This window comes from Callorhinus ursinus, unplaced genomic scaffold (assembly GCF_003265705.2).
Source record: "Callorhinus ursinus isolate GAN/ISIS: 27379988/994484 unplaced genomic scaffold, GSC_fseal_2.0 scaffold3, whole genome shotgun sequence".
NCBI classification, from domain to species: domain Eukaryota; kingdom Metazoa; phylum Chordata; class Mammalia; order Carnivora; family Otariidae; genus Callorhinus; species Callorhinus ursinus.
This window is the reverse complement of record NW_027397065.1, coordinates 44,093,147-44,119,825: the sequence shown is the minus strand read 5'-3', so window position 1 is coordinate 44,119,825 and position 26,679 is coordinate 44,093,147. Positions and strand designations below refer to the sequence as shown.

Sequence of the window (26,679 nt, the reverse complement as noted above, 5' to 3'; positions counted from 1 at the left end):
ACATAGACTTTTAACATCAGTGTTGTGTATTGAAATTTCTAGGATAATTGCTAAAAATAAAACATGAGAATATATATCTAGAAAGCTAGTAGAGGAGAAAACATTAAATAAAAAACACCTGAGGAATCCAAAAAAAGCAGGAAAGCAGGAATAAAGAAATGAATAAATGTGAAAAAGAGAAAACAGAAGGCCAGGAAGTTTCAGTAATCACAATCAAGGTAAAGGAATTAAAAACTCTTTAAAAAATTGAGTGTTTTGAAAAACCTTATCTATATGTCATTTCTAAGAGGTACAAGTTAAATGTAAAATTGCAGCTGGCTTGCAAGTAAACAGATGGGAAAAAGATGCATCATCAAACACTAACAAAGCAAAGTTAATATCACCACATTTATATTAAATAGAATATTTTACTGGAACATAGCAATTGCTCAATAAATTGTTAGCTCAAATTAGTAAAAGACAAGAAGGGTATAAAAATCTGAAATCAAATGATTTGAAATTCTATAATTTTAACTTAGAGATAAAATTTTGTACTATTTCTTTCAAGCTGCTTTTCAAAATCTCTACCACAAAAATTTGGTTTTATTTGCTCACGTATATTTTTTAACCAATTATGTATTTGTTGACATGTCACATATCACAAAGTAAGTTTCTATTTGTATGTTAAATATTTTCAATTTGGATTCCCTAAAATATACCAGGTACATTTTAAGGGGAGGGCTATGATATGCCAGCATGCTTGAAATTCAGGTAGCTGTGAAAAATCAGAATTTGGAGGTTTAATCCTTAAATTGTTAAATCTTCTATGTTATAGACATTGAAACTTAAAAATCTAAGGAGTTTAGATCTCTGCAGGCATCCACTTATTTTGCAAGTGAAAGAAAGGTAGTCCACACAGATAAGGATAAAGTGTAGATCCTTGGCCTCCTGAATCATTGCCCAATATTCTTTTTACCTCAGTATCATGAAGACCTTTCTAAAACTCATTTAACAAGTATTTTGGAGCATTTCTATATAAAAAGCACTGATCTAATCACTAGGTATACAATGAAGGACAAGGCCCTACTAGCCATAGGCTAGTCTAATAAAGAATATAGACATTACATTTTTTTAAAGATTTTATTTATTTATTTGAGAGAGAGAGAATGAGAGAGAGAGAGCACATGAGAGGGGGGAGGATCAGAGGGAGAAGCAGACTCCCCGCTGAGCGGAGACCCCGACGTGACTTAATCCAGGGACTCCAGGATCATGACCTGAGCTGAAGGCAGTCGCTTAACGGACTGAGCCACCCAGGTGCCCTAGACATTACATTTTTAAAAATTATTATTTCATTAAATATTTAATGAGTACAGTAGCATATCATGAGCTCTTAAAAGAGTGGAATTCAGCCTAGTGTAGTTTTCATGGAAGACTTTCCCAATGAAGGGAATTAGAGTTAACTAGGGAAAGAGGAAAGGGAAAACTATTCCAGGGGGTAGGAGGAAGTGTGATGACCTGAGATATGAAGGAGTTTGGTGCCATAGGACCTGATAGAAAGCCAGTGTATCCAGAGTCCAGAGAATGTGCATGTGGTAGGGAGATTCAGGGTGGGAGATATAGCAAGACTTGTAATTAAAGGTATAGAAATCATAGGCCAGATCATGAGGAACCTTATAAAGCTTGCTAAGGATTTTGGAGCATATTTGGAGAACAATTAGGTATCACCAAAGAAAGGGAGAAAAATGTTCAGATTTATGGTGTTGTTTTTTTTTTTTTAAACTCTGATTTTCTTTTTTTAATTTAAATTCAATAGCCAACATATGGTACATCATTAGTTTTTGACGTAGTGTTCAATGATTCATTAGGTGTGTATAACACCCTGTTGTGGGTGATGGGCATTAAGGAGGGCAGATGATGTGATGAAGACTCTGATTTTCAAACTTGTCTATAAGACTCATGAGGACAAAGATGATATTTTTCTTGTATAACATTGAATTCTCAAATCCTAACACAGGGCCTAGCACATAGACATTCAATAAATAGTTGATAAAAGGTGGAGGATGGATGGATGCATGCATGGATGGATGCATGCGTGGATGGATGGACTAGTATGGGAAATGGATTGAAGCAGATAAAATGGAAGTGGGAACCAGTTCAGATACAGTGAATATCCAGGTAAAATATAATGGTGGCATGGAATAGGAGAAATAGGTGATAGCAGCAAATTTATAGGGTGAAAAAGTACAGATTTGAGAAATTTTAAGGAGATAGGTTCAACATAACTTGTTAATGAATCGAGTATCATGGCTTGGAAAGAGGTATTAATGATGATTTCCAGTTTATATTATGAATACCTGGGTGGAGGTGCCATTTATTAAACCATATAGGGGTAGATTTAAAGAAATATTGTGGAAGTCCCTAATGTACTTTTCTGCCTTTCTGTAGAGAGTGAAGTAAACATAATTCAATCTCTCTTGGATGGCTGAGGAGTTACAGGGGCAAAGCATCCTTATTGGGCTCAGCAGGGAATACTGCCCAGGGCTGTAGATAGAGATGCAGAGCAGTAGGCACTAAAGCAGAACCATAGGCCAAAAAAAAAAAAAAAAAAAAAAAGCAGGCTTATTAAATTTATATATTTATTTTGGAGTGAGGTGCTTGTTTTTGATATCAATTTGTTTACTTAACAAATCTGTGTCTTATTCTCATAAATTACTGTATTTCATGATTCTAAGATACAAATATTTTCACAACTTAAATCGCGTTGTGTCTATTCATAGCACCTGCCTGAGACTTACTGTTTGTAGCAATGGCATGCAGAGAGTTTAATTTGGGAATGGGTCTCCAGGACCAGCAGTGAGTATGTGAACAGGGCAGGCGGGAAAGTCAATGCAAGGCAGTGTTATTGCATGGGCATGGCTGTAGGCAATTAGTAATTCATCCTGGACCTTCTGTGTAGAGCCTTATAAAATTTGGCTCAGAACCATCTGCCTGAGGATATTGTGTCTAGCTGGTTGCAGATTGCCCCACAGGGCATGACCTGTCCACATCTTTCGTTGCAGGTATACCAGTACCAAGTACAGGCATCCCACACTGCAGTGTCAGAGGAATTCTGGGGCATAAAGCAAGATCGAAGTGCGCCAAAGACTGCACAGAACTGTTGCATGTGAAGTGGTGCATAAAAGGCCTGTGTAGTTTACGGTCTCATTGCAGTTCTTTCTTTCTTCATGCTATGTGCAATAATAGTGTCTCTTAAAACTGATGCCATCTTAGATTTAATGGAACCTGGTAAAATGTTGACCTTGCAAAGATGAATTTTGTTGAAGTGAGATTTGAATAAATAACATTTGCAAAACTAAATTAAGCCATTGGAGTCTACAAGGCAGTGATCACAATCCTTCTATCTCTTGCATTCATTGGCACCGTACAGATAAATTTCCACATTTGAGAGTTTATCCAGTGGTGGAAAATATTTTACCCGAAAAGAACAAGTATAATGATAAAATGGTATGCTATCATATAAACTGGTATAGAGGAAGAGTTTTCATTTTTGTTCTTAAAGAATTGATTCCCTTTTTTCAAGTAAAAACTTTTCCAGAGCCCTAATTATCTGTTTTATAAGAGATAAAAATGGACCAAATGAGACAAAAATGGAGATGAAGCAGGATTTGAGGGTTCCAAGACCCCACAGCTAAATTGACTCCTTATCCCCTCTGTGGGGTTTCTGAGGTTTCTCGTAGGGAAACTTAGAGTTCCACCAACAAGATTAGGAACCTGTGATTCACAGGAGACTTGCTTCTCCCAACCCCCAAGGCATTTACTTAGTGTCTTTCCACTCTTATTTTAGAAACAATTCTAGCAGATTTGGTAATTTGGTTTCCTAGCTTATAACAGGTTTATCAGCAATAAGTTACATGAAAAAAATAGCTATTAAAGGCTGGCATGGTGATTACACAGAGAGGAATCTGGAAGCTAGAATTGTAACTGTGAAACTACAAAAAACAGCCTTTAAAAGGGGGACAATATTCGGCTAAATTTAGCATGTGGACAAGGATCCAATCCATGTAAATAGTTTGTGAGGGTGTTGGAGTAATCCGGGAATATGCAGGAGATAATTTAGGATTATAAGAGCACTTTGATATCCTCTATTCAGTATAATTCTTAAGGTGCTAAAGTGTATAATATAATTTATAACAATTCTCATCAGAAACAGCTTAAATCAAATAGATTTGATATACAATGTGTCCAGCTTCAGTTAGGTTAGTAGAGCACTTTATTTCTTGAAGTTGTTGAATAAATAAGACATTACTGTGTGCATTAGTATTCTTTCATCACTAAGTAGTAGAATACCCAACTGAAACTGGTATATAGATAAAGAGTGTAGTTGAAACTCAAGAAGTTTCAGGTAGGGTTTGATCTAGTAGCTTACTAATATTACCAAGGATCTGATTTCCTTCTGTTCTCCGATGTGCTTTCCATGTTCCCATAGGTCTGGCCCACTTAATGGCCACAAAAGAGAGGATTGCTTCCTTATTCATGTGTGACAAGGGTGAGGCGGAGAGCAGTGAAGGGAAAGAGAGAGGAGTTATATCTCTTTTGTTAATCATTAAGAGTCCTCAGTTTGATTGGAACAACAGTTTGTGTACCCATCCCTGATACAATAGCTGTAACAATAGAGATGAGATTATATGAATTGACTTAAGCCAATCAAAGTCTACCTCTTCAGCTAGAGATGATGTTAAGTCCCATGAGCCCCATGGTGACATACATAGAGAAATAAATGCCTGCAATGTTAACAGACCATATCCACAGCACTGTTTCTCAAGGTAAATATTAACCAACTGGATTCTAAGCTCAGTGAAGTCAGGAGTCATCCCTCTCTTGTCCATTGCTATAGCCCCAGGATGAGGAACAAGGTCTATTATCAGAAGAGCTTAATACTATTTACTTATTTACGAATAAACAAATGGATTTTTTTTTCTGTTTAGAGAAATGCACAAGACTTCAATTTAATTTTTCTACTTCTTGATGCTCCCTGGTTGCTTGTTCTAGCTTAACAAGAAGCAGGAAGTATCAGGATCAGTTGTCACACAGGGAACATTTTCTCCTAGGATGCTAAGCACTACTTCCAAAACCCAAGAGGATGAAATCAGTTGGAATAAGGCAAGATGAAGTCAATCATTTATTTCCCCAATCATGGATATCAAAAAGAAGAGAGAGGAGGAGAAAGAGAAGGGAAAGGGAGGGGGGAAGGGGAAAGAAAAAGATAAAAAATAAGAAAAAGAAGGAAGCAAAGAAGAAAGTAAGAAAGAAGGAGGGAAAAGGGAAGGAGGGCGGAAGGGAGACAGAAGGGAAGGAAGGGTGGAAAGAAGGAAGGGAGGAAGTTTTAACTAGTATATGTGTCCAGGGCAAAGACACTTGAGATAGTGGTTAGTCTATGACCTGAATTTGCTCTGTATGTGTTTCTTTTCCTGATAGAGTGAACATCAAGCCTAGTCTGAGGCTTTAAAATTGACCAAACAGCTATGAGAATGTAGATAGCAAGTTATAAATCACCCAGTCACTTGGGTGTGGATAAAAATCCTGGGCCAAATACCTGAGTGTCCACTTCATAACAGGGATAATAAGGCTATTTGAAAACATGACCCAGACCCCAAGCTATAGTTGTTGTTGTTGTTGTTGTTTCTAGAGGACTGCCTGACATGTTTATATGCACATATTGGAATTGTATCCAAGGAGGGGGGGAAACAATTGACTTTCTGACTTTATAGTCTGTCATTGACTTTTAAGGTATTTCATGAAATGAAGTAATAACTTCAAGATCAAGGGCATTTTCCTTTGGGTCTTCATCAATTATTTCACTTTCTCTTGGCAATGGCCTCCGCCCACTTCTTCCGAAATATCACTGGGCTGATGTTGCACTGGAAAAACTTACTCTTTCTCTTTGCCTTCCTGAACGTGTGTTTCATGCATTAAATTGTTTTAATCACTTCAAGTTTTACTAGAGTTTGGCAGTTGGTACTATTGCTGAATTGTGTGTTCCCAATTTAATGTTTTTAGAATGTATTTAAGTAAGTTCCAATGCACTTAGTCACTGCTATTCAAATGAGAGAACCATATTTCAAGGAACAGAGCTCAGGGAGAAAGATGAGGTGAGTAATGAGTAATAAGCAAAACTCATCTATCAAGACACATTGGAGGCTGAAACAGATGGTGAAGAAATGCCCCTGAGTCCATCCCTCCTTGCCCTGAAGGGCCTACCAGTTTTATTTCCAGCAAACATACACCTTGGCTGGCTTCCTCTCATAGCTTCTGGCTGATGTTTCCTATTTTAAGATCTTAGACAAGTGGGAAACTCACTTGTTTCTCAGACTTCAACTCATGAAAGAGCCAGCCCTGTGGGAAAGATAAAGCCCAATCCTAGGAGCCCTGAGCAGGTGCTGACATTTATGGAGGGAGCGTGGGCACCGCACCCATCCTTAGCACTGGTTTCTGTTGAGTGTTAGGAATAGGACAAAGGAGCAGTGGCATTGAGGGCAGTATTCAAAGTAGAGAAAGTTTGGCCTCTTCACCCTACTTTTATTACTCATCCTCCAGGTGCCCAGGGCACTTGTGGCCCCACGATTGTTCAAGTTCCAAAGCTGAACTTCTCTTTTTGAGAAATTCACTCAGCTTCTGAGCTTCCAAGTCTTCATACATAGACAGGATGATACCAACTTCTTAGGGATGATGTGTGGCTTGCGCAAGATAATGTGCATAGAGAACCTCGCAGAACCAGGCACGGGTTAGTTGTGTTTCTTGCCCAACATTTCCCCTACCCTGGCCTTTCTCTGCAGAATCTGGGGAGCTAACAGTGAGCTTAAGGGTAGGAAGGGCTCTACCACAACTCAATGTATAAGACCTAAAATTTGGAAAGGAACTCCTCAGGCAACTTGGCAGTTTGTTCCAAATTAGCAGTATAGGTCATGCAGAGCAATCCCATTTCTGGGAATTTATCCTAAAGAGACATTCACCGAAGTTTGCAAGATGCACACATAAGGTCCCACATCACATCATTGTTTATAATGACAGGGAATTACAAACCACCTAAATGACCATTATAGGATACTGGTTAAATATGGTATATCCCTATAGTGAAATAGTATTCAACTTTTATTTTTTTAAATTTATTTTTATTTTTAAAAATTTTTATTTATTTATTTGACAGAGAGAGACAGCGAGAGAGGGAACACAAGCAGGGGGAGTGGGAGAGGGAGAAGCAGGCTTCCCACTGAGCAGGGAGCCCGATGCGGGGCTTGATCCCAGGACCCTGGGATCATGACCTGAGCCGAAGGCAGACACTTAGCGACTGAGCCACCCAGGCGCCCCTAGTATTCAACTTTTAAAAATGATGTAGTAATTCTATTCTTATTGCTATTAACATTTGTCCATGTCACACTGTAAAATAAAAAAATGAGTTTACAAATCACTATGCAACATATGATTGCATATATGAGTATACACAGCTACACTGTAACCATATTTATAACTGTGCAGAATCAGACGGCTACAGGCCACAGAGAACTATCTGGAAGGATGTTAAACAGGATTTTAACACTGTATTATCTCTGAGTAGTGGCATCTAAGTAAACTCTACTTTTCTTCATACTTTTCTACACTGTGTGAATTATTTTAAACAATGGGCCTATGCCATGTTTAATCCAAAACACTAAAACTAGTTGGCCCCTGAAAATTTCTGTGCTAGTTTGAAACCCCGAGCATAAGTATTTCTATCTCAATTTGTACTTAACTTTATTTACCTCATCTGCTCATCTCTCTAGTGATATAATTGCCTAAGTAGCTGATGTTTTCCCACTAGACTGGAATCTCTAAAACCAGATTTTACCTTTACCCCAGTCCCAAGGCCACATACCATTGCAGTAATACTCAATGAATGTTTTCAATGTTTAAATCTAGAAGCCTGGTGATCTGTAAGTTATCCCAAATTCTGACACTGCCTGGCAGTGAGGCTATGATCAACACTTTCTCCTGAGATGGTTCAACCTAAAACAAACTGGAATGATCGCTGAGGTTCCTGCTATTCCTAATCTTGTGATTCTGAAACCGAACTTGTCCAGTCCTCATAAATCAAGTGAAATCAAAGAAGACAACATACCTAGATCAGCTTTACAGACTCCAAAATGCTATAAAAATGTAATGTGGGATTTAAAATTAAAAAACAAATAAACAATACCAGCAATGATCATAGTGACCCATTGTTTCTTGAGGTTGACATAGAGAAAGCCAATTCTAGTAGGATCTGAATGATTTTCTATTGCCCTGCATCTCTCCCTGCCCTCACCTCTGGGCCTTAATTCCTTGTGGAGTTAACACTGGTACTCACTTTGGGGATTAAAGCAGGACCTGACCTGGATTTGTTCCACATTGCCCATGCCCTAGATTGAAATGTTAAAGGACTTGGAATAAAGAAAAAAAAAAGTTGCATTTTCAGTAACAGCTTCACAGTAACTGGGGAATTAATGTCAACCAGGCACTGATTTCCCAGTGGTTGGGTTTGTAGCAAAAGTCTTCAACTTTTATGTGTGGCCTGTTTGAAGTTGAAAATTGTTGTTAGACTCTCCAAAGTTGTTTGAGGTGTCACTCATCCTTCCCTTTTGTGTTGGGGTGAGGATGTGAAGCACAGCGGCTGGGAATAGTTCTGTGACTACCACCCCCAAGGCAGGTCTCTGCCAGGGCCCAATTGAGCCCATCTCCTAGGGAATTCAAAGCTTTCAGCGCAATGCAGCTCTGCATCCACCTGCAGCCTTATCACCCATTACTCCCTTTCAGGAACTCTTCACTCCAGGAAGAGGGAGGATCTCATGGCCCCATGAATGTGCCATGCAAATGCACATGTCTAGCATTTTTATTCAACGTACACTTCTCCCTCCTAGGATATCGTTCTTTGGAGAGGCAACAGCATAGGATAATAATAATAAATAATGGTACCATTGCAACAATGATAATACCAGCAGCTAATGTCTTATTTAGCCTGGATACAGGTCAAAGCACTTCACATAAGACTTCTTTTGATTGTCTCAATAACCCCATCGGGTAGATATAAAATCTTTATTTTACAGATGAGACAATCAAGGCCCTGCAAGCTTAAATGAATTCACCAAGACCCTACAGCTAATAAGTTGGGATTTCAATCCTTGAGTCTCACTCTGAAACCTGTGCTCTTTGTCATTATCAACACCTCGAAAAGCACAGTTTTGGCAGCAGAGAGACCTGCCTTTGAGTTCTGTCGCTGGCATTTACTCTGTGTAACCTTGATCAGGTATCTTCACCTTAAAGCCAAGTCTCCCTCATTTAAAAAGTAGGGTAAATATGGTTGCCCTTGCAGGGTTGCCGAGAGAACCAGGGTTAATAAATGTCAGATGCCTGACCAATGAATGGCAAACACTATCACTGACCTTGATTCATTTTCATCCTAGCCATTTCTGGATATTATGCCCTATTGGCTCCTCCAATCTATTTCTGGCTACCTGAGCCCAAAGTGATGGCTTCTTCCTCTTGACTTTGTATTATTCAGCAGAGGTTTTATATTTATCCACTGGACAGACAAAAGGGAGCTGTGAGGAATCCAAAGAACTAAATCTTAGGTGTTCCTCTGCTAATAAGCCTGGAAAAACCACACATCCTAAGATCTGTGGGCCTGAGAGGACTGAGAGACACCAAGTCCCACATAGACATCTACCCATAGGGAGTAGGGTAGCAATTCCATTCATGGACTTTGATGGCAAGGTTTAAATTCCAACTCCTGGGGCGCCGGGGTGGCTCAGTCGTTAAGCATCTGCCTTCAGCTCAGGTCATGATCCCGGGGTCCTGGGATTGAGCCCCGCATCAGGCTCCCTGATCTGTGGGAAGCCTGCTTCTCCCTCTCCCACTCCCCCTGCTTGTGTTCCCTCTCTCGCTCTCTTACCCTGTCAAATAAATAAATAAAATCTTAAAAAATAATAATAAATAAATAAATTCCAACCCCTCCATGCTCTGGGTAAAGCAAATAGCTGTTACTGTAAGATGGTGCACTCAGTGCCCATTTCACTGCCCTACTGGTTTGACATTCTTATTATAGAGGCTGAGAAACTTTTGCTAGAGCTTGCCTAATCTTGCCTAGACTCTGTTGCAGTTAGGGCATCCACACAAGACTTGGAGGCAGCCCTGAGCAATGGGAGGTAGTGACTATGTTCAGGGCAAGCAGATCTTCCTTGTGAAAGAAGCTTCTTTCTTTCTCAGAAAGCTGTGGTACCATTTCTAGTATCCAGTCTCTAGTGTCAGATATACTGATTAATGGGCAGTGCAGGCAATGGTGTAAGTGGACCTTTCTCTTGGGTGTGCATACCCAGTTAGTAGTATGCAGATTCTCTGTACCCTCCATACCAAAGCTCTGGCCCTCGAGGAGCTTCTAGAAGCTACATAGTCTCTTTTTATAAACTTGCCTCCTTGAACCAGCTCTAATGGCTTCTGTGTTCTGCAAGCAAGAATCTTGACTGATACGTTACGAGTGTTATCACAGATAATTCCTTAACTTCTTTGAGCCTCGGTTCCCTCTTCTGCAAAATAGCAATATTAAAAGGCTTGCCTCAAATGAAATAATTCATGCAAAATATTTATCACAATATATGGGACAAATGAGCTCTCACAGAGGATAAGCAAGTAAATAGGAAATTAGAATTAAGCATGATGCATAGCCTGGGGTGGTAGAACTCACACGGAACTTTGAAGTCAAGTCCAAAGGGAGAACACCAAACACAGATTTTCTGGTCAGAAAAGACTTTTTGGAAGAAATGAGACAAAAAAGCAGTGCTTAGGTTGATATCTAAAGTATGAATACAAGATAGCCACACGCAGATGGTATGAGGAAGGAGGAGTGGTGTGTGGCTAGGACTCTTTTAAGAAGAAGAAACAGAATATGTGAAGGCCCATAAAGAGGAGAGAACATGCCTTGCTTGAGGAACTGAGAGAAGTTTAACTATGACTGCAGTGGCGAGTGTGAGGAAATGACTGGGAGATGGTATAGATAGACCAGATAGTGAACAGCCTGGGAAACAGAGGTGCTTGGAATTCATCCGCCTTCCCCAACATCACTTGAAAACCATTAGTCTGTGGCATTCCTAGTTTTGCTCCCTTAAGCCACCCTTTTGTAGGTATACATAACCGCAATCCAACCAGACGCCATCTTCTGGAGGATGGCGAATACATTTTGTACTTCTCAAGGGTCACTGTCTTGCCTGTGTAGCTTCTCCTCAAATACTTGTCCATTGTCCTTGGTGTTAAGCAAAGTTTAATTGAGCATGTACTTTTGCATGGAGTATTTTATAAATAGTAAATAGCTTTCTATTTAAGTAAGGACCTCTGGGCTCCATCCAACACATATGGAAAGTTTGTTCCCTTGAACTAGCATGCGTTCTGTGTGGGGAGAGGTGTTTACAAAGTGAAGGACTTAGGACAGGGTCTTTCTCCTTTTTGACTTTTTTTCTTTCCTACTATGACATTAATTATTTTCTAGCCAGTTGAGTTTTTTTTTTTTTTTTACCTTAGAAATCACGCCATAAAGTTGAAAGAGTCAAGTACAAATTTGTTTGTTTGTTTGTTTAAGTAAGCTCTACACCCAACATGATCAAGTCCTCCCCCTCCCAATCCCAGATCAGGAGTCACATGCTCTACCAACTGAGCCAGCCAGGCTCCCCTAAATCTGTTTGTTTGTTTGTTTTTATTTTGTATTTGGATCTTAAGCTTTTGTTTCATAAGATGGTATTTCAGCATTCCAAAGAACACTCTAGCCTAGTTGGGAGTTTCTGATTGCAGGGTGAGGAGCCAGTCTGTAATCTCCCTGGTTATTGCCCTGTGGGTTTTGGAAGAAATCCTGGAAGGACTTTGTAGATTCCTGAGGAAGAATTTAGACTGGAATTAAGGGCCATTTGGTGGATACTCATCAGGAATCTAACAAATGCTACCATTTCTTAGGCTAAAGAGGAAACAAAAACCCTTTGGTCTCCAACAGTATGCTAGAGCAGGCTCAGAGCAGCCTATGAAAACTAATGATTAAGTATTCAGAACTTGTTCAAGCCTTTGTCAAATGATTGGTAGCTTAAAATCATCCACAGTGGGAGCATTTACACCATGGGAATTGGCAAATGTTACAAATCAGGGCCTCTTCCTTCTCGAAGCTGGTTTATCAGCACACCACTGGGTCTAGCCCATCTTGAGGAGTAATATTTTGTATATCCAAGTAAAAAGCCTGACTTGAAAGCACTGGGAGAAGCTGTATGAAGGCTAAATTCCATATGAGCAAGAACCATGTGTATTTTCTTGGAGAATATATCCCAGGACAGTGGACGGCATAGGGCCTGGCATGTAGTCAGGGTTCAGTAAACACCTGTTGAAAAGATGCAGTACTGGTGGGCTGAGGAGCACCTCTGCAGCAGCTTCACATCAGCCCAGTCCCCCACAGGAATCCTTCCTGAACCACACATCCTCTAGAGTCACTCAGGAAGCTGGGTTGTCATATTGCTTGCGTTATTGTACTTTTTAAAGACAATTCTAATGCTATCCGTATACTCAGCAACCACAGTAGACTAAAGCTCTCAAAGGCAGGATTTGTCTGATTCATTACTTTTAACATTGCTGGTGCTCAATAAACTTATTTTTAAACAAAAGAAAAATGTGTGAATAAGAGTCTCGTAAGAGGATACCACACTTCATGGTATTTGATGGACTTTGCTTTATTGATACCATGGCATCCCTGTGAATAGGCAGAAATTATCCTTCTGAGCTGCTAAAACAGTGCCTGGCATGTGGGGGCACTAAATAATTGCTGAATTAATTATTAATGAATCATATCATTTTACAGATGAAAAACAAGCTTGTGGAAGTTACTCGACATTCAGTTTTAGTTTCTATCATTTCTGTTTACACTATGTTGCCTCTATTAATAGTCTCTTAACTTTGAAACATCCTTTATTGTGTATCCTCTCACTTATCAGCCCTATCAGATGGGCAAATATTTCCACTCATGTTTTTTTTTAATTTTTTATTGTTATGTTAATCACCATACATTGCATCATTAGTTTTTGATGTAGTGTTCCATGATTCATTGTTTGTGCATAACACACAGTGCTCCACGCAGAACGTGCCCTCTTTAATACCCATCACCAGGCTAACCCATCCCCCCACCCCCTCCCCTCTAGAACCCTCAGTTTGTTTTTCAGAGTCCATCGTCTCTCATGGTTCGTCTCCCCCTCCGACTTACTCCCCTTCATTCTTCCCCTCCTGCTATGTTCTTCTTCTTTTTTTTCTTAACATATATTGCATTATTTGTTTCAGAGGTACAGATCTGTGATTCAACAGTCTTGCACAATTCACAGCACTCACCATAGCACATACCCTCCCCAATGTCTATCACCCAGCCACTGCATCCATTCATGTTTTAGGGGGTGGTAATACTATGGCACAGAAAGTTTTAGTAACATGCTTGAGGTCACAGAGGGATTGGAGGGTAAATCTAGTATAAAATCTACCTTGTCCAAGGATTCTGAAGCTAGGCTGTATATTGTATAAGACTGCATTGTACTTTACTTGCCTGTTCATTCCTTCAGAGGGAGAGTGATTGATGAAAACAGGCTAATGAAAAGCACTGTACCAAAGCACATTCAGAAATACCTCTGAAATATCGTCACAAATCCCCCAAGTTTGTTTCTTTTGCTTGAGACACCTTAAAACATGCTGATGATAATAAAATTTGTGCTTTGCCACTTAGTCTACTGAAGATTCAAGGTGAAGTTTCAAATATAATATTACAGGAAATTACCCACTTTTTCTTTTGTGAATGGAATTTTGATTTCTTTTAGTCATCTGAGAAGGTCCTGATTTTCCATGAATATGGAAATTCCATGATTTTTCTTTCCCTAGGACTCTAGCATTTCAAAATGGCCACAAGACTCCTGTATGAATTATGAAAAGGACACAGAATTAAGCATGATGACTTTTAAATTTATGTTGTAAAATCCAGTGTTATTCCCAGCGCAGTGCCTCATTTCCGATGAAAAGCAAGCTGCCAACTTCCCACTTCTTCTATGGACGATATCACCACTCGTTTTATTAAAGCCACCAGACACTCATGGAAACATGCATGATGTCGTTTTTTAATGTGGGGGAAAGAATTTTGGAAGTGGGAGCTAGTTAACATTTCTAAAACATGTTTTTTTATTCTTGCCTTTCCCTTTTGACCTTCCTGAGGATGCATGTGGGTGTTAAATTGTTACCAAAGGGAGTGGCCGTTGTAACTACAACGGGATCCACACACACAAAGACACACTTTCCCACACAGAGGACTTGGCTCTGTTACACGTTAATGGAATGCTGAATGGAAAAGATGCAGGGTGTTTTTGATCTGCAGAGAAATGCAGCCAGTATAGTGTCCATCATTTTTTTTTTTTTTAAACAGCCAGATTAACATTTGGAAGGCAATGTGTGTGAGGGAGTGGGTGTCACAGGCAAATAATTTTCCTCTCTTTTAAAAATTATAAACACAATATAGTCTGTTTATAAGCATTTAAATAATAAAGAGGAATATAAAGTGAAAAGTAGAAGCCTCTCTTTCCCCCCACCCATCTCATCTCACTCCCACATGTAACCATTAAATAGTTTGATGTTTGTCTGAGCAGAATTTTTCTCTATTAATTCAAGATCCACATACTGAGATTCTACAGTTTGTGTTAGTCATCTCATTCGAGGGTGAGAGTTTGGTATAAAAATGTATCTTTATATGTACTGTCCTACAACTTGCTTTTTTTTTCATTTAAAAAATGTATTCTGGGTATTTTTTTTCTGTTAGAGTAGACTTCTAAACTTAGGCCAATCTTTTCACGGCGTATATAATGTTTCACTGTGTTGACTGTGCCTTATTATTATTATTATTTAACTGATCCTATATTGATTTGTATTTGGATTGCTTCCGGGGTTGTCCACAATTACTCACAGTGTCTCCTTGGATCTTTGTCTTTACACATTAGGGTTGTATTTCTCTAAGGCTGATATCTGGAGCAGAATTGTTAGAGGGACCAGACTATGAATACCTGTAATGCCAGGGGGAAATGTCTCTATTTAAAAAAAAAGAAAGAATTTTCACTGAGCAACACATGGCAAGACTCAGCTGCATACAACACAAGACTGGTTCCAAGATTTGTTCCTGTTGTAGTGTTCTCAGTACTGGCAACTCACTAGATTCACTTGGGCGAGAAGACTTTTTGAAACAACCAATCGTTAGCCGCCACCCTGACAAATTACATCAGAATCTCCGGTGTTAGAGTTCAGGTATCTGTATGTATTTTTTAAAGCTCCTTAAGCCAGATTGGGAGCCATTGCTCTAGTGATGGTCTAGTGTTGGTGCCTTCAATATAGCATGCATGTGCCATTTATATTTTTGTTCTATCCCTAAGTATCTAAATATATGTATTATGTATTAAATGTTCGAGCTTATACAGGTATGTATGTACACACATACCATGTATGTTCTATGCAGTTGGAGTAATAAGATTTTTCTGCCTTTTGCTTGGTCTTTGGTACATTTGGCCACAACTGCTACCAGCTAGCCCAGAAACATAGTATGTTTCATGTACAGTTCTGCATATAAACAAGGATCAGGAGGATGATCAAAGAGACAAATGGGAACTTTAATGGGGGAATGGTGAGAAGTCCTAGATGTGATTAAAAAGAAGATAAAAGGGCTATTAAGCAACTGTGCTGAGTAATTTTTAGACTGAAAAATTGTAGACAGTCCTATATAAACAGAATCCATAGAGGGCATTAACTACCAAGGTGAATGACCCTTTGTCGTCTTCTGTATTTCTTCATCTTACGGAGTTTGGTTGGCAGATGGTAGAAGGATGCAGGGTATCTGAATAAGTGTGTATGGAGGGAGAGTTGTCTTGTACTGGACAGGGGCTGTTACTTAAAAACACCATACATTTATAGTATAGTTTGCAATACATGAATTGCATTCATATACATTATTTTATGTGACCCTCACCTCAATCTTGGAGAGAAGATGATGGTATCTCCATCATTCAGAAGAAACTGAGGCCGAGAAAGAAGGGATGAGACCAAGTTCATAATACTAGCACATGGGAGAACTGGAGCAACATTGTACTTTAAATTTATGCCTCAGTGGAACTAGTACCTAGGCTTTCTGATTCCTAGTCTATGTTCTTTATGAAAACACACAAGTGTCAGCATTGGTAAATAGAAAGTGGTGGAGACTGTGGCAATTAGCTCTGTCTAAATGCATTCAAAATGAAAATGTTTAAGACACTGTGTGAGAAAAAAAAAATCTTGGGCCAGATTTAATAGATAGGCTTTCAATTGGTGACCATAATTTTAGAAAATCTAGATTTTGTATAATAAAAAACTAGAGGAAGAATCTGCCTTAGGATTTGACAGCAACATTTGCTAAACATTCAAGTAAGAAGATATTGGAAGCTGGTTATAAACATAGATAAATGTGGTCTGATGTGGACACCTTCTAGAATCTTTTCCTTTTTGTGTTTCAAAAATACGTATTAAAACACTAATTTGTAATGCCACTGCCTTCCAATCTTCTTTTGTTAGAAGACCCTGACATTGCTAAGCATGGTTTTGCCAATCCTGGTAATTTTTAGGAACATAACTTCCATGGTGGTCCAGAGATTGCTATTTTGTTGCCTAGAGAGGGAACACATTATGACCTGTTTCCTCATAAGTTTGGATCGTTTATCCAGTTAGTCAGTAGTCATCTTGCTGAGAATGCACAGGGCAGTGCGTTGGGATGAGGGACCAGTAATTGGGGAAGTTCTGGGGCTGAGGGGGTGGGTGCAGATTGAGGTTGGAAATAGGAGGGAGAGCCAAATGAAGGCAAGGATGCCAAAATCAAGGCAGAGAATGGGCAAGGCCAGTGGGCACAGCCCAGGCCCCAGCCTGAACTCTGAAGCTGAATTATTTTAACCTTATACATCAAAGAAGCATTTCATTTTTTTTTTCTTTAGCATTTTCTTCTGTTGATTTTCTCAACTATCTTGTGAATTCAGTGTAGAAGGTAGTCTTGGCTCTAATGTCGAGATTAACAGCAGCAGAAAATGGTTCAATAAACTGCCCAAGTACAACATTAATACTACAGCAGAGACCATAACTCATGATTCTGTACATAGTTTTTGTCTCTGCATCTCGTACTTCCTATTTCAAAACTGGATGGGGGCTGGCCCTGTGGTGGAGTCCATCTGGCCACAGACTCTTTAATAAACAGAAGGACTTGTCTCGAAGGCTCACATTTGGGGCACCAAGAGGAAGAGGAAGGTGAAAAGGAAATTGGTGGGTGAAAAGTAAAATGACAGATGGCTGAAGTTTTCTGTATGAGAAGAGAAATTTATTTCTCCCCAGACTGCTAGGGAAGGGAGGAGGGGGTAAGATATCACTGTGGGTGTGGGTGTGGACTATGGACATGAATCCCATATTATGTTGTTAAGCAAAGCTGTTTATAATCTTTGAGGCTGTTTTAGGAATGGGATCCATGTCAGAATGCTAAAGGCGAATAAACATTTTAACGTTTTTTTTAAAACAGCGAATTCTGGGAACTATAGATAGGAACTTAATTTTAACCACACTTGACCAAAATTCTAGGAGAGGCTGTTGACTAGAGGAACTTTGGAGCCTGAGCAAAGAATGTGGTGAATTATAAGAGCAAACATGGGTTCACTAAGAAGGAAGCAGACAAGACTAACTTATTTCCTTAAAAAATAAAAAGATATGACCACGTTAATAGACCATGGGGCACAAATCAAGTTGATCGGAATTTTAGTCGGGTTTTGTCAGGATTTCCTTTTTGAAAAATTGGTGGACTACATACCAAATATTAATTCTGATACATTTTAAACTTGTTGAATAATTAGTGGTTTTGAATAAGTGACCATGAATTTGAATTCCATCGTACTTTGGGCTTTGGACAAGCCACTACACTACATCAATTGTGAAGCCCAAATGTGCAGTCACTTAGTACATTCCAATACTATTCAAGTGAAAATTACCCTGGTCAACCTAGGGGAGGGTCTCTGTTGGCATGCCACTTGATTCTACCATTGATTTGCTTCCATTGAACATGTTAGCTAGTATTTCCCTAAGTAAGTGCTTATGTAATTTTCAGATGCAGAAAACTTGAGGAGACTATTGATATGACATTATAAAGAATTGATTTAGCAAAAATCATTCATAAGAATTTTAAATAAGACGGGGCCCCTGGGTGGCTCAGTCGTTAAGCGTCTGCCGTTGGCTCAGGTCGTGATCCCAGCGTCCTGGCATCCAGCCCCGCATCGGGCTCCCTGCCCAGCGGGAAGCCTGCTTCTCCCTCTCCCACTTCCCCTGCTTGTGTTCACCCTCTCACTGCGTCTCTCTCTGTCAAAAAAAAAAAAAAAAAAAGAATTTTAAATAAGAAAATAAATGAGAAAATGAAAAGAAATGCATGTCTGGGGGGGAAGGTGGAAGAAATGAGACTCCCCATACTTTCCCTTCATGTGGAGTGAGGGAAGACAGGTGTTGTGGGGCTTTCAGGTCATCCAGCCATCCTTAGGTGGCCGAGGGTGCCTTAAAGCAGAAACCTCCGCAGGCACATTCAGCTTAAGAGCAGCAGTCTGATTTTGGGAAAAGAGATGTTTGGGGAGAAAGCCACATTGTGGTGAAAAAAAAGCTGTAAGGAAGGAAAGAGTGTAGGAAGTTGGAAAGAAGAACAGATTTTAGCAGGTGTCCTGAGTCAGACACTTCGGAAAGGAAGAGATTAACTGCACAGAACTTTTTTTTGCCCGAGAGAGAGAGAGAGAGAGAGAGAGAGCACTCGCACACGCAAGTGAGAGCATGTTGTGGGGGGATGGACAGAGGGAGGGGAGAGAGATAATCTTGAGCAGGCTCCATGTTCATTGTGGAGCCCAAGGCAGGGCTCGATCTCACAATCCTTTCTTTCTTTTCTTTTTAAGATTTTTTTTTTTATTTATTTGAGAAAAAGAGAGAGAGAGAACAAGCACAAGTGGGTGGAGGGCAGAAGGAAAAGAAGACACCCCGCTGAGCAGGGAGCCCAATGCGGGGCTCAATCCCAGGACCCTGGGATCATGACCTGAGTCGAAAGCAGACGCTTAACCAGCTGAGCCACCCAGGCGCCCCAACTGAAGAGAACTTTTGAGAAGCATTTTAAATGCTACTCCCTTTAAAGAAGAAACTCACAGTTAAGAAGTTTATATTATTTCTCAAGATTTTTGGAGTTAAACAGTTGTTATCTTTGAATGCACACAGAACAGACTGGGCCATGTAGAGTCTCAGTTATAGCTAGTTTAAATTATTACTGCAGGTAGCAAAACTAACTTTCACCATGATATAAAAAGGGAAGAACCTCAGGATTTCATCCTGCCCTCTTGTTTTCTCATCTTATCTCTTTTTCTTGGATAATCTCCTGAATTTCCATGAGCTTAGCTACCAAGAAACATACCAATGACTATTAGCTTCATTGCTGTACCCCAAACATGTCGTCTGGGTTCCAGCTGTTCCAGCTTAGAATTCTGACAGCTGGAGAGTTGGAGTTCATTAACACTTCAACTTCCACTCCTGCCGTAAGGAAAACAATGATTCTTCATGCACCTGGAGGAGAAGCCTGTAGAAAAAGAAGCACTCAGTTTTCTTAACTGCAAAATGGGAAGCCTCAGTAATGAGATCTCTAAGGCTCTTTTCAACTATAACATTCTATGAAAAAATGGGATAGCCTTGTTCTTCATTGTTCTAAAAAGACCAGGGTAAAGGTTACCAGGAGGTAGATTTAGAGGTCAGATTAAAGTGTAGAACTTTTCCAATAGGACTGCCTCTGTAGATAGTGAGGCAATTAATTCAGACCAACTATGGGAATACTGTGGGATGGATTTCTGCCTACAAAGATTATATAGATGACTCTTGATGTCCTTTTTAACCCTGAAAATTATATATATATACACACACACATATGTAATATAGATTTTATATGTATATGAATTATGTATATATTCATACACATATGTTTTATATATATAATTTAAGTTATATGTAATTTAAGCATTTCTTCACACTGTTATAATTATGAACATTTCTCATATGGACTCATCCCACCTATATGGTAAATTTTATAAATTCCTATTTATTTTGTTACTTTTTCTTCCCTTTCTGCAATTAAAAATTATACTTACTATAGGGGCGCCTGGGTGGCCCACTATGTTAAGCATCTGACTTTTGGTTTTGGCTCATGCCGTGATCTCAGGGTGGTGAGATTGAACCCTCTGTCCTGCTCTGCGCTCAGTGTGACGTCTGCTTGACATTTTCTCTCCCTCTCCCTCTGCCCCTTCCACTTGTGCCTTCACTCTCTCTCTCTAAAATAAATGAATAAGACTTTTTAAAAAAAAATTATATTTGCTATATATTCCACCAACTTAGACCTCTTAGGTTACTTCATTTCTGAATATTTTTATAATTGTACACAATAAAGTAGTTCGTTTTATTAACTATATCCCCTCTGTATCCCCTCTAAAAAGTTACTAATGGGGTTGATAATGCAGTTCCTACTGTAGCCAACTTTGGTACTATGAAAAGTAAGGACATGATGCTAACCAGTCCAAGCCTGTCCCAACTAACCTTGGTCACAGGGTCTCATTAATCACTATATTTTCCATAGCAACAAAATTGCACATTCAATAAAAAGCAATTGCTCTTAGCAAGAGTGAAACCCCAAGAGATGGAGCAGGAGAGCATTATTTTTTATAATAGCTAGAAGACCTAAGTTCTATTAGAAGAAAACACAGTAGGAAAGCATAGTATAAAAAATGATGTCTTCCTTGGAGAGAAGGTAACTGGGGCATGTTGGCTCTGGGAGAGATTAGACTTTCTATATCTTTCAAGGTAAGGGAAAACAGCAATGTTCAGAACTCTGATGATTGGTCCAGTTTGTCACAGGGCAGTGTTTTACCCTAAAGTGCAATGGAAAGTAATAATCATAATAAATGTAATTGATAGCATTTATTAAGTGCCTACTGGATGCCACAGTGTATTAAGCATCATACATACTTTATTTTATTTAATCTTCATAATAATGGTCTCATGTAAGTCCTATTGTTATCACCATTTTTAAGTTGAGTGAACCAAGGCTTCATGATTTGTCCACTATCATAGTTGGTGGATCTCTTACTCCAAGGCCCACCTTTTCAGACAGTTGGCTAGATTGTCTTCCAAGTCCTGCACTTCAGTTGATCTCCAACAATGGAGTGGTCATTGGTCACTGGGAGAAAATTATTATTAAAGATCATTATCTCTCCTTGAAATTCATCTGGACATTTTAAGTCTTCAACTTAACACTCAAAAGCTCATGAAAAAGGCTGAAGAGTGCCCTCAGTGGGCCAGGAACAGTTGAAGTTGTAAAATGTGGTCCCTAGCCTAAGACTGAAGTCTTATTTAGGCTTATCCACATATACAACCTGATTAGAAATTAGTTTTTATGGTTCACATTCTAAGAATTCAGAAGTAATGGAGCTCAAATTGAACTCAATTAGGGAACTTATTGTAGAATGTCTTACCGACACCTGTATTGGAATATAGCCTTCATATACACTGGATGGACAGACATTGGACAGATGCACTGATGGATGCCTCTTAGATGATGGAGGGAAAGTTTATATTTCAGGGTGACCCTAAGGTTTGGGCAGGTGTGGAAACGGGGATGAGGCTTTGGCTCAATTTGCCCACATCTCACTTGGCACAGAGATACAAATCTCAGTTTGGCTACTTCAGTTAATACTTTTCTGTTGAAAGAATAAAATAAGGTAATGTTCTTCCTCAGATCTTCTCATGGCTGACTCCTCACCACACAATTCTCAGATCCCTGTCAGCTCCTCAGGAAAATCTACCTGACCTCCACACGTGAATCGTTCACCCTGGTTCATGCCACTCTCCACTCCATTGCCCATTGCATGTTCTTCAGATATTTCTCACTCTCTGTACCAAACATATTTATATATTTATTTATGTGTTTATTGGCCTGTCTCACTGAATAGAATGCAAGCTGTTAGGGGTCGGAGAGTTTGTCTTTCCATCCAGGAGGACATGCCCAGTGCTTAGAACACTGGCTGCCACAGGGTAGATGTCTAGTAAATGCTGGTCTGATGCACACCTGAATGGATGAAAAATGGTAACCACCAGGATGTTTGTTAAAAATACAAATGCCCTGGCCCCAACCCTAGAGACTCTGATTCAGAGGATCATTTAGGGGGATTCAGGAAATGAGAATTTTGCAAAGTTCTTCATGTGATTCTGACATGCAACTGGGTTTCAGAATGATTATGTTACAAAAATCGTCTTTACCCTCAAGCAACTTGTAATCTTCAAGGCAGACAATATCACTGCTTAGGGAGGGAAAGACAAATACCTCCACCAATTTGATCACCACAGTCCCAAGCTCGACCTCCTTTGGCTTTCCCAAATGACAAGGGGGAAGGAAAAAAGGAAGAAAGAAAGAAATGCTTTAAAGAAAAGAAGACACAGGAAATGAGAAGAAAGAAGCAAAGATAGGGTAGGATGAGTAGATACACAATCAGACACCCCTCACAGCGCTCTGTTAGAACAATGGTAAAGAAATAAGAAGGAAGGTGCAGAAGAAAACAGATGTAGCTGCCAGAAGTTAAATACACATCTGTTAAGAATGCTCTTCTCATATGCAGGGTCAGAAAAATATGTACAAATGTAGCACCTCACTGATTGACAGAAAAACCTCAGTTCTGGCACTGGGAATCTTGTTTCCTTGACAGCACTTTGTTTTAAAGCTGGAGGCAGAGAAATGTCTTATGCATGTCCTTAAACTGGAAGGCCTTTTGTTCAGGATACTTATACCATTTGCAGATAATGATGTGCATAGCAGTTTCAGCTGTCTGCATATGCATTTTTATGTTTTTTTATGACAGCTCTGCGTACTGAACTAAAAGGCCATTTAGAACTGTCAGGCACTGACAAGCATTACCCTTTACATTTACAATTCTGTTAGCGTGCATTGTCAGGTGGGCTCACCAGACTGCAGAAATGTGATTTCCTTTGAAACCTATGTATGACTTTAATTTAATACAGCAGCCTCAAAAAAAGAAAAAAAAAAAGAAAGAAAAAAAGAGTATGAGCCCAGGAGAGCTTTATTAAGTATTCTTTTTCCATTAATCTCCGACTTTTTGGTTTTTACAAGACCCTTCCTTTCTTCCTCATCTTCTTTCTACCTCTTCTTCCGCTTCCTTCTCTCTCTCTCCATTATTTCCTCTTTTCTTCCTTTTCCTCTGTGGAATCCTTCATGTCATGCAGAAGGGCAGGCCGCCTAGGGAAATGACTTTACCTGTCTGAGCCAAGCCAGACCATCTCTTACCTTCCATATGGCCTGAGGTTAATTTGCAGTCAGACCGATTTTTAAACGATGTTTGGCTCAGTGTAGGGACTGGGCGACTAGTCAGGACCTGGATAGTGGGAGCATGGAAAGAATCCACTTAATCTAACTAATGACTTATCATTCCCCATTTTCCCACCACCTGTCTTTGGGAGTCCCTTTCCCTCCTCCCAGACGTTTATTTCAACGGTATGGAGAGCCCTTCCCAAAAAGACACTGGCATATGCACTCTGAGAGTCTTGGAAGCAACATGAAACTGCGGTTTTGCCCTGCAGGATTTTATAGTCATCCAGGGTGGCTGAGTGTGCGTGCCCAAAACAGAAGTTTCTACTCAGACGGGGCTGAAGTGAAATGCCCACATGTATGTGCTGACCTGGACCAGATTTACTACAGAGTGATGAAGCCTGAGCTTCAGAAAGTTCCTCTCACTTACCTGACCCATATGCATTCTGGGGGTGGTTGGGAGCTGATGAGAGTTCTAGATACAGATCTGAAGCTGAATTGCAAACAGGTAGCTTTGTTATATGAACGCTGCTGATAAATTGCTTAAAGAACTCCCGTGAAAAAAGGGGCCTGAAATTTCCGGTCTCCTTTTTGTAATCTAATTTTGTAATCTGATTTGTATTCATAATTTTGTATTCTTTATCTTATAAAGAGTTCCCCATATTGTGTAAACCTCAGATCCCATGACCCTAGACCTGCCCCCAGTTCTGATAGTAGGTCCTGTAAGGAGTTCAGAAATCATGGATCAATGTGGTTTTGGCAATCAAGGTTAGATTTTCTTTAGAAAGCTTGTCTTCACCCAGCCCTTAATGAAACCCAGGATCTGGCTAGTAGAGAGAAGAGATAGACCATCATCAGCTAATAGAGTTTCAGGAAAATATTGGTGCACAGATAAGATTTTGAGAACTAATGTTTTTGGCAGTGGACAACTATTTATTTTTTTACTTTGTAAAATTGAGATTTATGCGAAATGTAATATGCACTAATCTTAAGTGTGTGACTTGATGAATTTTACTGTGCCTAAAGCCATGGAACCACACCCAGCTCAAGAGGTAAAACATTTTCAGCTCCTTAGAAATTTCCTGGCTTCTGAATATAAAAACCATAGTTCTCTCCATCAAATTTTTTAGAAAGGCAGGGTTGGATATCCTGGGAGTGCTAAATTTAGCATCAGGAGATCACCTTTTATGTTGACCTACTAGTAGTATGGCTGTTCAAAAAAAAGAATCCAACCCTCGGGGTAGGGAGATACCTCCCCTCCTTTCTTCACCCACAACAAATATGTGGGAACATTCTGTCACCCTGATGGCAATGTCCAGCTTTTTGTGTGGGTGGCAGAAAGTGTTATCCATTATCTAGATGATGACTTGCCATTTCACTGATACCTGCAGATCCCCCCATTCGGTCCCTACGACTTTGGGCCAAGCACTGCCTTATATGTGAGGTTCTTTGAGACATGGTATTTGCCTCTTTCAGTCTGTGGGGGGTGTCACATCAAGTTCCAACACCTTTCTGTCAATTTAGTAATCAGTAGCTTTCTTCTCTGGCAGAAGTGGTGGGACGAGACCCACAGGCAGGCTCCTGATGAAGGTTGGATGAAAGCAAGAGGGAAGCTGAGCGAGGCAAGGGACGGTGAGTGCAGACTTCACGTCTGCCATACAGGGAGCCTGACTATGAGGCAGGCTGGTTGAAGCTCCCTCCTGGAGGAAAAAGGGTAAAAAAGAAAACAAAATCCATATAGTACACTCCCTCTCAGCCCCTCCTCTCTTGTTTCCTCTGTGTCACTAACCTCGAATGCCCTGCGGGAACCAATTACACTATTCTAATGAGTGCAGTTTTCAATAACTGCATTTGGCTGGCATATTACCTCCTCATCCGCATGCTGACCGCCACCGCCTCATCTCAGATCACCTTTCCTGGCGAGGAAGCTGCCTGCCTGGTGCTTGCTAACGGGCTGGACACCTCCCTGCGGAGTCACCAGGGTCAGGGGGCCATCAGACCAGCTGTGTGAGCACTCAGAGTTTGCAGAAAGCAAAGGACTGTGGGCCTTGCGGGCAAGGGAATAAACCAGTCAGGTTTGTGGCTCTAGACAGACATGGTTCACCTGCTTGAAATAGTCTTTGGGGACCAAAATGAAAAACCACTTTCTAAAAAAATAAAAAAGCTCCCATGACCTGGATATGATTATAGAGTAGGGATAAAGTGTAATGGGGAAGGCATGGACATCAGAGTTAGAAAGACTTACCTGAGACTAATGTCCCCACTGCTTACTAGCTGCATGACTTCTAGGAGATTCCTTAATTTTTTGAAATAAACCAGAGTTTCACTGTCTACGAGATGGGAATAATAATAGTCCCTACTTTGTAGGGTGGGTGTAAATGTGTAAAGAATAGTATATGCAAAGCTCTTAGCTTACTGACTAAAATGGAGCTGTTGTTATTCTAATATAGCTTGGTCTAATAAAGATGGAAATAGATAGAAAAAACATGAATTCTTGTCACTTGCTGGCAAAGCCCTGCCCCCTCCCCCTGTCTCTGTCCTTGTCTCTGCCCTGGTCTGATCCCCGTAATGTACTCAGCACTGTGGGGACACCTCTATTCTAGGTAGCTGTTACAAAGCATGTGATAAATCTCCATGGACCTGGTAAACCTTCCCATATTTCAACTGAGAAGGGGACATTTGTATTCATGACATACATGTGTATGTACATACACAGGTATGAACATGCATAAAAAGGCACTGACCATGATTCTCCCAGGCGAGGAGTGAGCATAATGGGAGTGGAGCAGGAAGGGAGATAATTTCACATTTTACTCTGACTACTCCTGGGTTTACCCAAATCTTTTAAAATTAGATATATTCAAGCGTTTCTTGTGTAATAAAAATAGAAGTGCTAAAGATGTGTTTGAATGGCCAAAAGTTACATGTCATGCTGTTGCTGTTGTTTGGGTCCCAGTGGTTCCCCATACCCTGCAGGGCCTCCCCATTGTGCCACCCCCTCACCCAGCTCCTGCAAAGCAGAACAGCCCCCCTTCACCACTCTACCACATGTTATAATTTCTCTCTTGACTATTCACAAGAGACTCTGTCACTTAAGCCTCTAACCCTTTACCCATTGATTGTAAGGATTTGGGAATTATATAATCCTTTAAAGCACTTTCCAAAAAGTAAGAGAGAAAGAAAGAGGGAGAGAGATTGTCTCCCCGTTGTTTATA

General features: G+C 40.0%; 1 long non-coding RNA gene across 1 annotated transcript in view; it reads left to right on the top strand.

Moving 5' to 3' along the window:
* The window catches only part of LOC141371429 (uncharacterized), a 411,351-nt gene that overhangs the window by 248,176 nt on the left and 136,496 nt on the right, over positions 1–26,679 (top strand). The window lies entirely within an intron of this gene.